Below are 16,498 nucleotides of genomic sequence, written 5' to 3' on the forward strand. Positions count from 1 at the left end.
CAGATGACCATGTGAACAGCAGAACTTTTATCAAACCCTTCTACCGTGCTGGTGCAAAACCCCTCTGATGAAACCCAATTGATGACTCTTTCTTGGTTCGTTGATAGTGCGGCGTCATAAGGGGCTCTGTGACGCGCACATGATTTTTTGGCCCATAGCACCACGGAGAAGGAAAATGGGGACCGCACGCTGCTCACACGCTTCCTCTCGAGTAGCACTATCACTGCACAAGCCTTTTCGCAGAGGCGCAGCGCCCGAGCCGCTTGCAGGCTGGCACAGAGGCCGAACGAAACGCTGCGAGATGTTGCAGGAGTTGGACGAAACTGCGACACTGGAGACCAGGGGAAAAGCCTGGGTGTCTGAAACCCTTTGTTGTACTGTACGGAATTGAACAAACCAAACGCACGACTCTAAGCGGTGGATCACTCGGTTCTCGGGTCGATGAAGAACGCAGCCAGCTGCGAGACTTGGTGTGAATTGCAGGACATACTGAGCACTGATTCTTCGAACGCACATTGCGCCCTTGGGTCTTCCCTTGGGTTCGTCTGTCTGAGGGTCGGATCATATATCAAGAGAGGCGCCGGCGCCCGGGGATGGCGTCGCCGGCGACTCGTTTTGACCGTGTCGGCATCAAGGACGGCTCTGTACGAAACGCCGAAGATCCCTCGAAAGACTTTGCGCAAATTGAGGAGAGACGTGGGTCGAACCCTTGCGCCCGCGCGAAAGGCGGTCGAGTCGGGGTCGCCCTGCGCCACGCTTTGTGCCGAGGGCCGCGCAGGCTGCCAGTTGCGCGTCGTCCGGGCCTCCGAGAGAGGCGATTGCCGCAGGAAGGGATTACCTGCAGTGCGGTCGTTCAAGGGAGACGAGGCCGGAAGGACGAGCGCCAGAGCGGCATTTGCGGGCTGGCCTACGGAGAGAGTGGAAACAAACTTTCCTCGCGAAACGCGAGAGACGGGAGCGCCTGGTCCGGGCACGCCCGCGCGAGAAGAAGGGAGATCTCGCGCCGGGTTGTGCGGGGAAACGACCGGGTGTGAACGCGTTGATGCTAGAGGAGAGTTTGTAGGCGCAGAGGCGCGCGCTGCCGTGCGGCGCGCTAAAGGGATCCTCACCGGCTCCGAGGGAAAGGAGTCTCTCTGCTCAAGCATTGTCTAGTACGGGTCGAACGGACGCGTATCTTGTTACGAGCGTTGTCCGCCGTCGGTCTAAGTGCTTCGCAGTCTCTGTCCCGAAAAAAACTGGGCCACTCCAGTTGGGGCAGGGGCGACGCAAAATCTTTTGTGAAGATGCCCCTACGCCAGGTTGTACGTTCGCCTCTCGCTCAAAGGAAAGAGACGAGAGGCGGCATTCAGTCGACCGCGGCGGTGGGGGTTGCTTCTTCCTACTCAATGGTTCGTTTTCGGCGCAACCGTTATGCGCGCGCCGTCCCGAGCGCCGGTCATGCGGCGCCTTCCAGTCTCGCTCGCACGTCGCCGAGGGTGTTGCCGACTGCGAAAAAAAGCGAGGAATGGGCGGAAGGCGCGAGCCGCGCAAAAAAGGGAGAAGGACGAGCGTAGCGCGCTCGACCGCGCCGAAAAGTTATCGGACCGAGTTGGAGGACAATGCATTTCATTGCTGTCGACCTCAGATCAGGCGAGACAACCCGCTGAATTTAAGCATATCACTAAGCGGAGGAAAAGAAACCAACAGGGATTCCCTGAGTAGCTGCGAGCGAAACGGGACCTAGCCCAGCACCGAATCCCCCGTCCTTGCAGGCGGTCGGGAAATGTGGTGTATGGGAGGCAACGTTCCCGGGAGTTTGCGACGGTGCAAGTCCCCCTGACAGGGGCTTGTCCCAGAGTGGGTGCCAGGCCCGTCTCCGCCGTTGCGCGCCCGGGACGAAGCCTCCCGTGAGTCGGGTTGCTTGAGAGTGCAGCCCTAAGTTGGTGGTAAACTCCATCTAAGGCTAAATACGACCGAGAGACCGATAGTCAACAAGTACCGTGAGGGAAAGTTGAAAAGAACTTTGAAGAGAGAGTTCAAGAGTACGTGAAACCGCTTAGAGTAAAACGGGTGGGCCCTCGAAGCTCGAAAGCGGTGGGATTCAGTCTCCGGACGACTGCCGAGCTGGCGGCGTCGGGTAAACGGCTCCTTTCGGGGGGCTGTTCCGGCTGCCAGTGCGCGGACGCGGTCTCCGGGGTGCGCACTTCCCACCGCCGGTAGAACGCCGCGACGGACGCGGGTAAATGGGAAAAGTACGACTTTGAGTCCGGCTGTGGAGGTGACCTGCCCGTCCCCTCGGGGACGGTTCGCGGGAGTTATACCTTGCCGTGCACGAAGAGTTCGTCACCCCGTCCAGGCCCCATGGGCTTCTCCCGGCTGTCGGGAGGCCCGAACGATGACGCCCTCTGGAATCGGAGCGGAGGACCCGCTGGGCAAGCTTGTCGCCTCCTGTTGTCCGGGTTGGTCCCGTGGCGGCGGGCTGGCGGCGAGAAGCCGGGCGAGCGGGGAATTCTCCCGCGGAGGCGCTATCGTGGTTTGCGGCGAGTAGGTCGGTAACCCACCCGACCCGTCTTGAAACACGGACCAAGGAGTCTAACATGTGCGCGAGTCAATGGGTCTCCCGAAACCCAATGGCGCAATGAAACGTGAAGGCCCTTCGCGGGCCGCGTTGCGATCCCGCACCGCACAGGGGTGTGGGCGCAGCAACGGCCCGTCCCAGGCGCTCTCTTGTCGCCGGGGCGGAGCGAGAGCGCACACGTTGGCACCCGAAAGATGGTGAACTATGCCCGGGCAGGACGAGGCCAGAGGAAACTCTGGTGGAGGTCCGAAGCGATTCTGAAGTGCAAATCGATCGTCCGATCCGGGTATAGGGGCGAAAGACCAATCGAACCATCTAGTAGCTGGTTCCCTCCGAAGTTTCCCTCAGGATAGCTGGCGCTCGATGGGAGAGCAGTCACACCTGGTAAAGCGAATGATTAGAGGCATTGGGGTCGAAACGTCCTCAACCTATTCTCAAACTTTCAATGGGTGTACGGGAGGCCTTCTGGGTTGAGGCCTCCCGCTGCGATGAGAGTGCCAAGTGGGCCACTTTTGGTAAGCAGAACTGGCGCTGTGGGATGAACCAAACGCCGGGGTAAGGCGCCCGAGTCGGGACGCTCATGAGAACCCATGAAGGGTGTTGGTTGCTTAAGACAGCAGGACGGTGGCCATGGAAGTCGGAATCCGCTAAGGAGTGTGTAACAACTCACCTGCCGAAGCAACTAGCCCCGAAAATGGATGGCGCTCTAGCGTCGCGCCTATCCCCGGCCGTCGCTGGCAGAGTAGCACGAACTGTGGGGGTGCTAAGCCGCGACGAGTAGCAGGGCCGCAGCGGTGTGCGTTGAAGGTGTCGGGCGTGAGCCCGCCTGGAGCCGCCGCTGGTGCAGATCTTGGTGGTAGTAGCAAATACTCAAGTGAGAACCTTGAGGACTGAAGTGGAGAAGGGTTCCAGGTGAACAGCAGTTGAACATGGGTCAGTCGGTCCTTAGGGAAAAGAGAAATCCTTTCAGAAGCGGGCGCGTTTGTGCAGCTCTGTCTGTCGAATCGGAGACGCCCCGCTGCAACCGAAAGGGAATCGGGTTAACAGTCCCGAACCCGGCTACGGAGATCGGTCCTTCGGGGCCCAGTGCGGCAACGCAAACCAGCTCGGAGACGCCGATGGGAGCCCCGGGAAGAGTTTTCTTTTCTCTGTAAGGAGATCGAGTCCCTGGAATGGGTTCACCCCGAGATAGGGACGGTGGCTCCGTAGAGCAGTGCGGCTCTTGCGCTGTCCGGTGCGCTCCTATCGGCCCTTGAAAATCCGAGTGAGGGAGTGTGATTTTCATGCCGGACCGTACCCATATCCGCAGCAGGTCTCCAAGGTGAACAGCCTCTAGTCTCTAGACCAATGTAGGTAAGGGAAGTCGGCAAAACGGATCCGTAACCTTGGGAAAAGGATTGGCTCTGAGGGCTGAGCCGGTCGGGCTGGGGTCCAGAAGCAGGAATGGCACTGCACCGGTACTGGGCGAGGCTCGCCGCCGTAAAAAGCGGTGCGGCCGAGCCCGGACCAGCGTCGGGACCTTCCTGTGGAAAGCCACAGCTGTGCTTGTTCCGGGGGCTTCGTGCCCGAGGTTCTTGCTTCGGCCGGCAGAAAACAGCCAACTCAGAACTGGCACGGACCGAGGGAATCCGACTGTCTAATTAAAACAAAGCATTGCGATGGCCGTTGATCGGTGCTTGACGCAATGTGATTTCTGCCCAGTGCTCTGAATGTCAACGTGAAGAAATTCAAAAAAGCGAGGGTAAACGGCGGGAGTAACTATGACTCTTTTGAGTCTGACCTACGGCATACACGGAGAAGGACCGTGGTCGCTCTGCTGGTGGCAGCTGTCTTCACGGCCCCGACAGCGAACGCGATGGCTGTCTGACCTCCGCGGGCGTCTTGCCCCGGGGGGGCCCCGGCCGCCAAACAACCTCAAGTATGCTACGGATTACCTCCGGTGGATAACTCCCGCATCGCGCCCCTCACTCGTCTTGCCTGGTCGCCCAATATGTGAGCATGGTTGAAATTTGTTTTTTTTTCTTTATGTCAGGAAAATGGTACATGCCAGCCCCTCCCACCATTTTTTTTTTCCTTTTTCCTTTCCGCGTTATACTAGTTTAAAAAAAATAGAGAATCTTAATTTTTTTTTCATTCCTTCTCTTGCTTTCATATGTTATTTAGTTATTTTACCTCCAAAAGGACCTGGAATAAGGGCGCGTTTGCTTAATTCGTATTGCAGTCTCTGCTGATGCTAATACAGGTTACGCCTGTTAGCCTCTGCTATTCGCTGAGGTTTAGACAATTGCAGTAGTCCACGCAATGCACGGCTCATGGCCCTACAGCTTTTCGATGCCGTTCCAGGCTTTTCTTTTACTTTATTCGGCATTAATGTCTCAATTTTTCCTCCACTTTAATTTTTTTTTTTTCTTTTCTCTTCCCCACCCCCCTTTTTTTTTGTTTTGTTTCTTTTTTTACTCTTGTAAACAGCTCGGTTCTTACTGAAACCTTTATTTAGTACTGGCTTCGCGTGTAAACTAGTAGGAATTATTTTTTTGGTTTTGTTGTTGTTTCTTTTTTTTTTTTCTTCTTTTTTTTTCCAGTATAGATTCATAGCCTCGCGTACAAACTGTTCAGTGTCTTAATTTTATTTAAGGGCTTGCTTTGTGCCAGTATTCAGTATCCGAAATACTACTATTAGGATTTGAATGGGGAAAAATACTTTGGTGTTTCTTCCTGGCTATGTTATCTGAGTATGGGTATTGAATATTTCTGACATATCCCGTAATGATGTCCATGGCTAGTTAGGTATCTTTCTTCCTCTTTGGAACTGCTGCTGTTAATTCAGTGTTGTTTCATTGTGGGGGTAGGAAGGAAAAAAAAAATGCCTATTGCCCCATGCTCTGGCTCGTTTTATTTATTTATTTACTTTCTTCTCGTGGCTATCAGATATCCAACCTGCCTTTTTCATATTCAATATTTATTTTTTTTTTCCCCTCGATTTCATTGTTCATTCACTGTGCTTATGCACGCGCGCATTGTGTAGCTTGGCGGTGCAGAGCTAGAAGCAGGTATTTTGGTGCAAATTTGGCTTTCGCATAACCTCATGCGCTCAATAATGCATGGGTAAAGGCCTATAAAGTGTTGAATGTCATCAATCTACCATTTTCCATGTCTTTTGCAAAGGGTGCTTTTAAATTGCGCGCCTCTTAAATCAGTCTCGTGTGTTGTAGTACAGATGGCGCTGCAGGTAGCTCTCCCTCCCGCTTAACGAGCGACTGGCTTTAAGTGCGTCGCAATTAGCTCTTTGCTCTACAATTAGCTTCAACATTGCTGTAAGCATGTTCTTGAAGTGTATGCGCGCATTTTCATGCATTACTGTTGTAGCTTTCGTGATGCGCTGCCGTATTTAGCTCTGATCGTCATCTCCTAACCTGGTCGTTTGGTCGGCCATTTCTTTGGCGTCCTGCACAGTCCTCCGCCCGTTGATTGATAATTAACGGGCGGTGGACTGTGCAGGATTATGGCTACATAAACTACAAACCCCGTTCTTACTCGCGCCTGCATTTAAAATGCGGCACGCAGTCTGGTGTGTTTGGTATGACCGGTTGAGCTCTGCCTTCTGAAACATTCGGCAGAGGAAGGTAGTTGAGTATATGGCCCCCCGCACATCTGGCTAGCCGCGATTCATCCTTTTTTTTTTTCTCCGGTCGTCTCGTTTGGGAAGATAGCTTCAGTGACTCGGCCTTGCTCGCCAGTTCGCCTGCGTCTTCGCTGGCACTATTCATAGTCACCCTTCCCCACTTAGTGTGTGTACATCTGACTGTGCTTGTTTCCCTCTCACCTTCTCATGCCATATCACGTTTCTTTCTTTTTTTTTTTTTTTTCTCTATTCGCTGGTGGTGTTAGTGGACAGGGGGCGTGATGCGAAGTGTGGTGGCCCGCTGCGCGCGTGTGGCTGTGCGCGTGTGTGCGCGTTCCGTTGCTCTTTATCAGTTTTCGCAGGTAACAAATAGCTGCGGCCACCTACCGCGGCCCTTAGTCTGACCTACGGCATACACGGAGAAGGACCGTGGTCGCTCTGCTGGTGGCAGCTGTCTTCACGGCCCCGACAGCGAACGCGATGGCTGCCTGACCTCCGCGGGCGTCTTGCCCCGGGGGGGCCCCGGCCGCCAAACAACCTCAAGTATGATGCGGATTACCTCCGGTGGATAACTCCCGCATCGCGCCCCTCACTCGTCTTGCCTGGTCGCCCAATTTGTGAGCATGGTTGAAATTTGTTTTTTTTTTCTTTATGTCAGGAAAATGGCACATGCCAGCCCCTCCCACCATTTTTTTTTCCTTTTTCCTTTCCGCGTTATACTAGTTTAAAAAAAATAGAGAATCTTAATTTTTTTTTCATTCCTTCTCTTGCTTTCATATGTTATTTAGTTATTTTACCTCCAAAGGGACCTGGAATAAGGGCGCGTTTGCTTAATTCGTATTGCAGTCTCTGCTGATGCTAATACAGGTTACGCCTGTTAGCCTCTGCTATTCGCTGAGGTTTAGACAATAGCAGTAGTCCACGCAATGCACGGCTCATGGCCCTACAGCTTTTCGATGCCGTTCCAGGCTTTTCTTTTACTTTATTCGGCATTAATGTCTCAATTTTTCCTCCACTTTAATTTTTTTTTTTTCTTTTCTCTTCCCCACCCCCCTTTTTTTTTGTTTTGTTTCTTTTTTTACTCTTGTAAACAGCTCGGTTCTTACTGAAACCTTTATTTAGTACTGGCTTCGCGTGTAAACTAGTAGGAATTATTTTTTTGGTTTTGTTGTTGTTTCTTTTTTTTTTTCTTCTTTTTTTTTCCAGTATAGATTCATAGCCTCGCGTACAAACTGTTCAGTGTCTTAATTTTATTTAAGGGCTTGCTTTGTGCCAGTATTCAGTATCCGAAATACTACTATTAGGATTTGAATGGGGAAAAATACTTTGGTGTTTCTTCCTGGCTATGTTATCTGAGTATGGGTATTGAATATTTCTGACATATCCCGTAATGATGTCCATGGCTAGTTAGGTATCTTTCTTCCTCTTTGGAACTGCTGCTGTTAATTCAGTGTTGTTTCATTGTGGGGGTAGGAAGGAAAAAAAAAATGCCTATTGCCCCATGCTCTGGCTCGTTTTATTTATTTATTTACTTTCTTCTCGTGGCTATCAGATATCCAACCTGCCTTTTTCATATTCAATATTTATTTTTTTTTTCCCCTCGATTTCATTGTTCATTCACTGTGCTTATGCACGCGCGCATTGTGTAGCTTGGCGGTGCAGAGCTAGAAGCAGGTATTTTGGTGCAAATTTGGCTTTCGCATAACCTCATGCGCTCAATAATGCATGGGTAAAGGCCTATAAAGTGTTGAATGTCATCAATCTACCATTTTCCATGTCTTTTGCAAAGGGTGCTTTTAAATTGCGCGCCTCTTAAATCAGTCTCGTGTGTTGTAGTACAGATGGCGCTGCAGGTAGCTCTCCCTCCCGCTTAACGAGCGACTGGCTTTAAGTGCGTCGCAATTAGCTCTTTGCTCTACAATTAGCTTCAACATTGCTGTAAGCATGTTCTTGAAGTGTATGCGCGCATTTTCATGCATTACTGTTGTAGCTTTCGTGATGCGCTGCCGTATTTAGCTCTGATCGTCATCTCCTAACCTGGTCGTTTGGTCGGCCATTTCTTTGGCGTCCTGCACAGTCCTCCGCCCGTTGATTGATAATTAACGGGCGGTGGACTGTGCAGGATTATGGCTACATAAACTACAAACCCCGTTCTTACTCGCGCCTGCATTTAAAATGCGGCACGCAGTCTGGTGTGTTTGGTATGACCGGTTGAGCTCTGCCTTCTGAAACATTCGGCAGAGGAAGGTAGTTGAGTATATGGCCCCCCGCACATCTGGCTAGCCGCGATTCATCCTTTTTTTTTTTTCTCCGGTCGTCTCGTTTGGGAAGATAGCTTCAGTGACTCGGCCTTGCTCGCCAGTTCGCCTGCGTCCTCGCTGGCACTATTCATAGTCACCCTTCCCCACTTAGTGTGTGTACATCTGACTGTGCTTGTTTCCCTCTCACCTTCTCATGCCATATCACGTTTCTTTCTTTTTTTTTTTTTTTCTCTATTCGCTGGTGGTGTTAGTGGACAGGGGGCGTGATGCGAAGTGTGGTGGCCCGCTGCGCGCGTGTGGCTGTGCGCGTGTGTGCGCGTTCCGTTGCTCTTTATCAGTTTTCGCAGGTAACAAATAGCTGCGGCCACCTACCGCGGCCCTTAGTCTGACCTACGGCATACACGGAGAAGGACCGTGGTCGCTCTGCTGGTGGCAGCTGTCTTCACGGCCCCGACAGCGAACGCGATGGCTGCCTGACCTCCGCGGGCGTCTTGCCCCGGGGGGGCCCCGGCCGCCAAACAACCTCAAGTATGATGCGGATTACCTCCGGTGGATAACTCCCGCATCGCGCCCCTCACTCGTCTTGCCTGGTCGCCCAATTTGTGAGCATGGTTGAAATTTGTTTTTTTTTTTCTTTATGTCAGGAAAATGGCACATGCCAGCCCCTCCCACCATTTTTTTTTTCCTTTTTCCTTTCCGCGTTATACTAGTTTAAAAAAAATAGAGAATCTTAATTTTTTTTTCATTCCTTCTCTTGCTTTCATATGTTATTTAGTTATTTTACCTCCAAAGGGACCTGGAATAAGGGCGCGTTTGCTTAATTCGTATTGCAGTCTCTGCTGATGCTAATACAGGTTACGCCTGTTAGCCTCTGCTATTCGCTGAGGTTTAGACAATTGCAGTAGTCCACGCAATGCACGGCTCATGGCCCTACAGCTTTTCGATGCCGTTCCAGGCTTTTCTTTTACTTTATTCGGCATTAATGTCTCAATTTTTCCTCCACTTTAATTTTTTTTTTTTCTTTTCTCTTCCCCACCCCCCTTTTTTTTTGTTTTGTTTCTTTTTTTACTCTTGTAAACAGCTCGGTTCTTACTGAAACCTTTATTTAGTACTGGCTTCGCGTGTAAACTAGTAGGAATTATTTTTTTGGTTTTGTTGTTGTTTCTTTTTTTTTTCTTCTTTTTTTTTTCCAGTATAGATTCATAGCCTCGCGTACAAACTGTTCAGTGTCTTAATTTTATTTAAGGGCTTGCTTTGTGCCAGTATTCAGTATCCGAAATACTACTATTAGGATTTGAATGGGGAAAAATACTTTGGTGTTTCTTCCTGGCTATGTTATCTGAGTATGGGTATTGAATATTTCTGACATATCCCGTAATGATGTCCATGGCTAGTTAGGTATCTTTCTTCCTCTTTGGAACTGCTGCTGTTAATTCAGTGTTGTTTCATTGTGGGGGTAGGAAGGAAAAAAAAAATGCCTATTGCCCCATGCTCTGGCTCGTTTTATTTATTTACTTTCTTCTCGTGGCTATCAGATATCCAACCTGCCTTTTTCATATTCAATATTTATTTTTTTTTTTCCCCTCGATTTCATTGTTCATTCACTGTGCTTATGCACGCGCGCATTGTGTAGCTTGGCGGTGCAGAGCTAGAAGCAGGTATTTTGGTGCAAATTTGGCTTTCGCATAACCTCATGCGCATAATAATGCATGGGTAAAGGCCTATAAAGTGTTGAATGTCATCAATCTACCATTTTCCATGTCTTTTGCAAAGGGTGCTTTTAAATTGCGCGCCTCTTAAATCAGTCTCGTGTGTTGTAGTACAGATGGCGCTGCAGGTAGCTCTCCCTCCCGCTTAACGAGCGACTGGCTTTAAGTGCGTCGCAATTAGCTCTTTGCTCTACAATTAGCTTCAACATTGCTGTAAGCATGTTCTTGAAGTGTATGCGCGCATTTTCATGCATTACTGTTGTAGCTTTCGTGATGCGCTGCCGTATTTAGCTCTGATCGTCATCTCCTAACCTGGTCGTTTGGTCGGCCATTTCTTTGGCGTCCTGCACAGTCCTCCGCCCGTTGATTGATAATTAACGGGCGGTGGACTGTGCAGGATTATGGCTACATAAACTACAAACCCCGTTCTTACTCGCGCCTGCATTTAAAATGCGGCACGCAGTCTGGTGTGTTTGGTATGACCGGTTGAGCTCTGCCTTCTGAAACATTCGGCAGAGGAAGGTAGTTGAGTATATGGCCCCCCGCACATCTGGCTAGCCGCGATTCATCCTTTTTTTTTTTTCTCCGGTCGTCTCGTTTGGGAAGATAGCTTCAGTGACTCGGCCTTGCTCGCCAGTTCGCCTGCGTCCTCGCTGGCACTATTCATAGTCACCCTTCCCCACTTAGTGTGTGTACATCTGACTGTGCTTGTTTCCCTCTCACCTTCTCATGCCATATCACGTTTCTTTCTTTTTTTTTTTTTTTTTCTCTATTCGCTGGTGGTGTTAGTGGACAGGGGGCGTGATGCGAAGTGTGGTGGCCCGCTGCGCGCGTGTGGCTGTGCGCGTGTGTGCGCGTTCCGTTGCTCTTTATCAGTTTTCGCAGGTAACAAATAGCTGCGGCCACCTACCGCGGCCCTTAGTCTGACCTACGGCATACACGGAGAAGGACCGTGGTCGCTCTGCTGGTGGCAGCTGTCTTCACGGCCCCGACAGCGAACGCGATGGCTGCCTGACCTCCGCGGGCGTCTTGCCCCGGGGGGGCCCCGGCCGCCAAACAACCTCAAGTATGATGCGGATTACCTCCGGTGGATAACTCCCGCATCGCGCCCCTCACTCGTCTTGCCTGGTCGCCCAATTTGTGAGCATGGTTGAAATTTGTTTTTTTTTCTTTATGTCAGGAAAATGGCACATGCCAGCCCCTCCCACCATTTTTTTTTTCCTTTTTCCTTTCCGCGTTATACTAGTTTAAAAAAAATAGAGAATCTTAATTTTTTTTCATTCCTTCTCTTGCTTTCATATGTTATTTAGTTATTTTACCTCCAAAGGGACCTGGAATAAGGGCGCGTTTGCTTAATTCGTATTGCAGTCTCTGCTGATGCTAATACAGGTTACGCCTGTTAGCCTCTGCTATTCGCTGAGGTTTAGACAATTGCAGTAGTCCACGCAATGCACGGCTCATGGCCCTACAGCTTTTCGATGCCGTTCCAGGCTTTTCTTTTACTTTATTCGGCATTAATGTCTCAATTTTTCCTCCACTTTAATTTTTTTTTCTTTTCTCTTCCCCACCCCCCTTTTTTTTTGTTTTGTTTCTTTTTTTACTCTTGTAAACAGCTCGGTTCTTACTGAAACCTTTATTTAGTACTGGCTTCGCGTGTAAACTAGTAGGAATTATTTTTTTGGTTTTGTTGTTGTTTCTTTTTTTTTTCTTCTTTTTTTTTTTCCAGTATAGATTCATAGCCTCGCGTACAAACTGTTCAGTGTCTTAATTTTATTTAAGGGCTTGCTTTGTGCCAGTATTCAGTATCCGAAATACTACTATTAGGATTTGAATGGGGAAAAATACTTTGGTGTTTCTTCCTGGCTATGTTATCTGAGTATGGGTATTGAATATTTCTGACATATCCCGTAATGATGTCCATGGCTACTTAGGTATCTTTCTTCCTCTTTGGAACTGCTGCTGTTAATTCAGTGTTGTTTCATTGTGGGGGTAGGAAGGAAAAAAAAAAATGCCTATTGCCCCATGCTCTGGCTCGTTTTATTTATTTATTTACTTTCTTCTCGTGGCTATTAGATATCCAACCTGCCTTTTTCATATTCAATATTTATTTTTTTTTTCCCCTCGATTTCATTGTTCATTCACTGTGCTTATGCACGCGCGCATTGTGTAGCTTGGCGGTGCAGAGCTAGAAGCAGGTATTTTGGTGCAAATTTGGCTTTCGCATAACCTCATGCGCTCAATAATGCATGGGTAAAGGCCTATAAAGTGTTGAATGTCATCAATCTACCATTTTCCATGTCTTTTGCAAAGGGTGCTTTTAAATTGCGCGCCTCTTAAATCAGTCTCGTGTGTTGTAGTACAGATGGCGCTGCAGGTAGCTCTCCCTCCCGCTTAACGAGCGACTGGCTTTAAGTGCGTCGCAATTAGCTCTTTGCTCTACAATTAGCTTCAACATTGCTGTAAGCATGTTCTTGAAGTGTATGCGCGCATTTTCATGCATTACTGTTGTAGCTTTCGTGATGCGCTGCCGTATTTAGCTCTGATCGTCATCTCCTAACCTGGTCGTTTGGTCGGCCATTTCTTTGGCGTCCTGCACAGTCCTCCGCCCGTTGATTGATAATTAACGGGCGGTGGACTGTGCAGGATTATGGCTACATAAACTACAAACCCCGTTCTTACTCGCGCCTGCATTTAAAATGCGGCACGCAGTCTGGTGTGTTTGGTATGACCGGTTGAGCTCTGCCTTCTGAAACATTCGGCAGAGGAAGGTAGTTGAGTATATGGCCCCCCGCACATCTGGCTAGCCGCGATTCATCCTTTTTTTTTTTCTCCGGTCGTCTCGTTTGGGAAGATAGCTTCAGTGACTCGGCCTTGCTCGCCAGTTCGCCTGCGTCCTCGCTGGCACTATTCATAGTCACCCTTCCCCACTTAGTGTGTGTACATCTGACTGTGCTTGTTTCCCTCTCACCTTCTCATGCCATATCACGTTTCTTTCTTTTTTTTTTTTTTTCTCTATTCGCTGGTGGTGTTAGTGGACAGGGGGCGTGATGCGAAGTGTGGTGGCCCGCTGCGCGCGTGTGGCTGTGCGCGTGTGTGCGCGTTCCGTTGCTCTTTATCAGTTTTCGCAGGTAACAAATAGCTGCGGCCACCTACCGCGGCCCTTAGTCTGACCTACGGCATACACGGAGAAGGACCGTGGTCGCTCTGCTGGTGGCAGCTGTCTTCACGGCCCCGACAGCGAACGCGATGGCTGCCTGACCTCCGCGGGCGTCTTGCCCCGGGGGGGCCCCGGCCGCCAAACAACCTCAAGTATGATGCGGATTACCTCCGGTGGATAACTCCCGCATCGCGCCCCTCACTCGTCTTGCCTGGTCGCCCAATTTGTGAGCATGGTTGAAATTTGTTTTTTTTTCTTTATGTCAGGAAAATGGCACATGCCAGCCCCTCCCACCATTTTTTTTTTCCTTTTTCCTTTCCGCGTTATTCTAGTTTAAAAAAAATAGAGAATCTTAATTTTTTTTTCATTCCTTCTCTTGCTTTCATATGTTATTTAGTTATTTTACCTCCAAAGGGACCTGGAATAAGGGCGCGTTTGCTTAATTCGTATTGCAGTCTCTGCTGATGCTAATACAGGTTACGCCTGTTAGCCTCTGCTATTCGCTGAGGTTTAGACAATTGCAGTAGTCCACGCAATGCACGGCTCATGGCCCTACAGCTTTTCGATGCCGTTCCAGGCTTTTCTTTTACTTTATTCGGCATTAATGTCTCAATTTTTCCTCCACTTTAATTTTTTTTTTTCTTTTCTCTTCCCCACCCCCCTTTTTTTTTGTTTTGTTTCTTTTTTTACTCTTGTAAACAGCTCGGTTCTTACTGAAACCTTTATTTAGTACTGGCTTCGCGTGTAAACTAGTAGGAATTATTTTTTTGGTTTTGTTGTTGTTTCTTTTTTTTTTTTCTTCTTTTTTTTTTCCAGTATAGATTCATAGCCTCGCGTACAAACTGTTCAGTGTCTTAATTTTATTTAAGGGCTTGCTTTGTGCCAGTATTCAGTATCCGAAATACTACTATTAGGATTTGAATGGGGAAAAATACTTTGGTGTTTCTTCCTGGCTATGTTATCTGAGTATGGGTATTGAATATTTCTGACATATCCCGTAATGATGTCCATGGCTAGTTAGGTATCTTTCTTCCTCTTTGGAACTGCTGCTGTTAATTCAGTGTTGTTTCATTGTGGGGGTAGGAAGGAAAAAAAAAATGCCTATTGCCCCATGCTCTGGCTCGTTTTATTTATTTACTTTCTTCTCGTGGCTATCAGATATCCAACCTGCCTTTTTCATATTCAATATTTATTTTTTTTTTCCCCTCGATTTCATTGTTCATTCACTGTGCTTATGCACGCGCGCATTGTGTAGCTTGGCGGTGCAGAGCTAGAAGCAGGTATTTTGGTGCAAATTTGGCTTTCGCATAACCTCATGCGCTCAATAATGCATGGGTAAAGGCCTATAAAGTGTTGAATGTCATCAATCTACCATTTTCCATGTCTTTTGCAAAGGGTGCTTTTAAATTGCGCGCCTCTTAAATCAGTCTCGTGTGTTGTAGTACAGATGGCGCTGCAGGTAGCTCTCCCTCCCGCTTAACGAGCGACTGGCTTTAAGTGCGTCGCAATTAGCTCTTTGCTCTACAATTAGCTTCAACATTGCTGTAAGCATGTTCTTGAAGTGTATGCGCGCATTTTCATGCATTACTGTTGTAGCTTTCGTGATGCGCTGCCGTATTTAGCTCTGATCGTCATCTCCTAACCTGGTCGTTTGGTCGGCCATTTCTTTGGCGTCCTGCACAGTCCTCCGCCCGTTGATTGATAATTAACGGGCGGTGGACTGTGCAGGATTATGGCTACATAAACTACAAACCCCGTTCTTACTCGCGCCTGCATTTAAAATGCGGCACGCAGTCTGGTGTGTTTGGTATGACCGGTTGAGCTCTGCCTTCTGAAACATTCGGCAGAGGAAGGTAGTTGAGTATATGGCCCCCCGCACATCTGGCTAGCCGCGATTCATCCTTTTTTTTTTTTCTCCGGTCGTCTCGTTTGGGAAGATAGCTTCAGTGACTCGGCCTTGCTCGCCAGTTCGCCTGCGTCCTCGCTGGCACTATTCATAGTCACCCTTCCCCACTTAGTGTGTGTACATCTGACTGTGCTTGTTTCCCTCTCACCTTCTCATGCCATATCACGTTTCTTTCTTTTTTTTTTTTTTTTTTCTCTATTCGCTGGTGGTGTTAGTGGACAGGGGGCGTGATGCGAAGTGTGGTGGCCCGCTGCGCGCGTGTGGCTGTGCGCGTGTGTGCGCGTTCCGTTGCTCTTTATCAGTTTTCGCAGGTAACAAATAGCTGCGGCCACCTACCGCGGCCCTTAGTCTGACCTACGGCATACACGGAGAAGGACCGTGGTCGCTCTGCTGGTGGCAGCTGTCTTCACGGCCCCGACAGCGAACGCGATGGCTGCCTGACCTCCGCGGGCGTCTTGCCCCGGGGGGGCCCCGGCCGCCAAACAACCTCAAGTATGATGCGGATTACCTCCGGTGGATAACTCCCGCATCGCGCCCCTCACTCGTCTTGCCTGGTCGCCCAATTTGTGAGCATGGTTGAAATTTGTTTTTTTTTTCTTTATGTCAGGAAAATGGCACATGCCAGCCCCTCCCACCATTTTTTTTTTCCTTTTTCCTTTCCGCGTTATACTAGTTTAAAAAAAATAGAGAATCTTAATTTTTTTTTCATTCCTTCTCTTGCTTTCATATGTTATTTAGTTATTTTACCTCCAAAGGGACCTGGAATAAGGGCGCGTTTGCTTAATTCGTATTGCAGTCTCTGCTGATGCTAATACAGGTTACGCCTGTTAGCCTCTGCTATTCGCTGAGGTTTAGACAATAGCAGTAGTCCACGCAATGCACGGCTCATGGCCCTACAGCTTTTCGATGCCGTTCCAGGCTTTTCTTTTACTTTATTCGGCATTAATGTCTCAATTTTTCCTCCACTTTAATTTTTTTTTTTTCTTTTCTCTTCCCCACCCCCCTTTTTTTTTGTTTTGTTTCTTTTTTTACTCTTGTAAACAGCTCGGTTCTTACTGAAACCTTTATTTAGTACTGGCTTCGCGTGTAAACTAGTAGGAATTATTTTTTTGGTTTTGTTGTTGTTTCTTTTTTTTTTTTTCTTCTTTTTTTTTTCCAGTATAGATTCATAGCCTCGCGTACAAACTGTTCAGTGTCTTAATTTTATTTAAGGGCTTGCTTTGTGCCAGTATTCAGTATCCGAAATACTACTATTAGGATTTGAATGGGGAAAAATACTTTGGTGT

At 48.7% G+C, this 16,498-nt stretch overlaps 1 non-coding gene and 1 pseudogene across 1 annotated transcript; both read left to right on the forward strand.

Annotated features, from left to right (window-relative positions):
- The first annotated feature begins 406 nt into the window (after positions 1 to 406).
- On the forward strand, positions 407 to 559 carry LOC146210219 (5.8S ribosomal RNA). Its single transcript, XR_014704647.1, has one exon. It is a non-coding gene; the product is annotated as a 5.8S ribosomal RNA (ribosomal RNA).
- A 1,079-nt stretch (positions 560 to 1,638) lies between these two features.
- Positions 1,639 to 3,895, forward strand: LOC146210220 (large subunit ribosomal RNA; annotated as a pseudogene).
- Positions 3,896 to 16,498: the final 12,603 nt, after the last annotated feature.

Source organism: Amblyomma maculatum, chromosome 1 (genome assembly GCF_055883805.1).
Source record: "Amblyomma maculatum isolate TAMU_Amacu chromosome 1, ASM5588380v1, whole genome shotgun sequence".
Classification (NCBI taxonomy): domain Eukaryota; kingdom Metazoa; phylum Arthropoda; class Arachnida; order Ixodida; family Ixodidae; genus Amblyomma; species Amblyomma maculatum.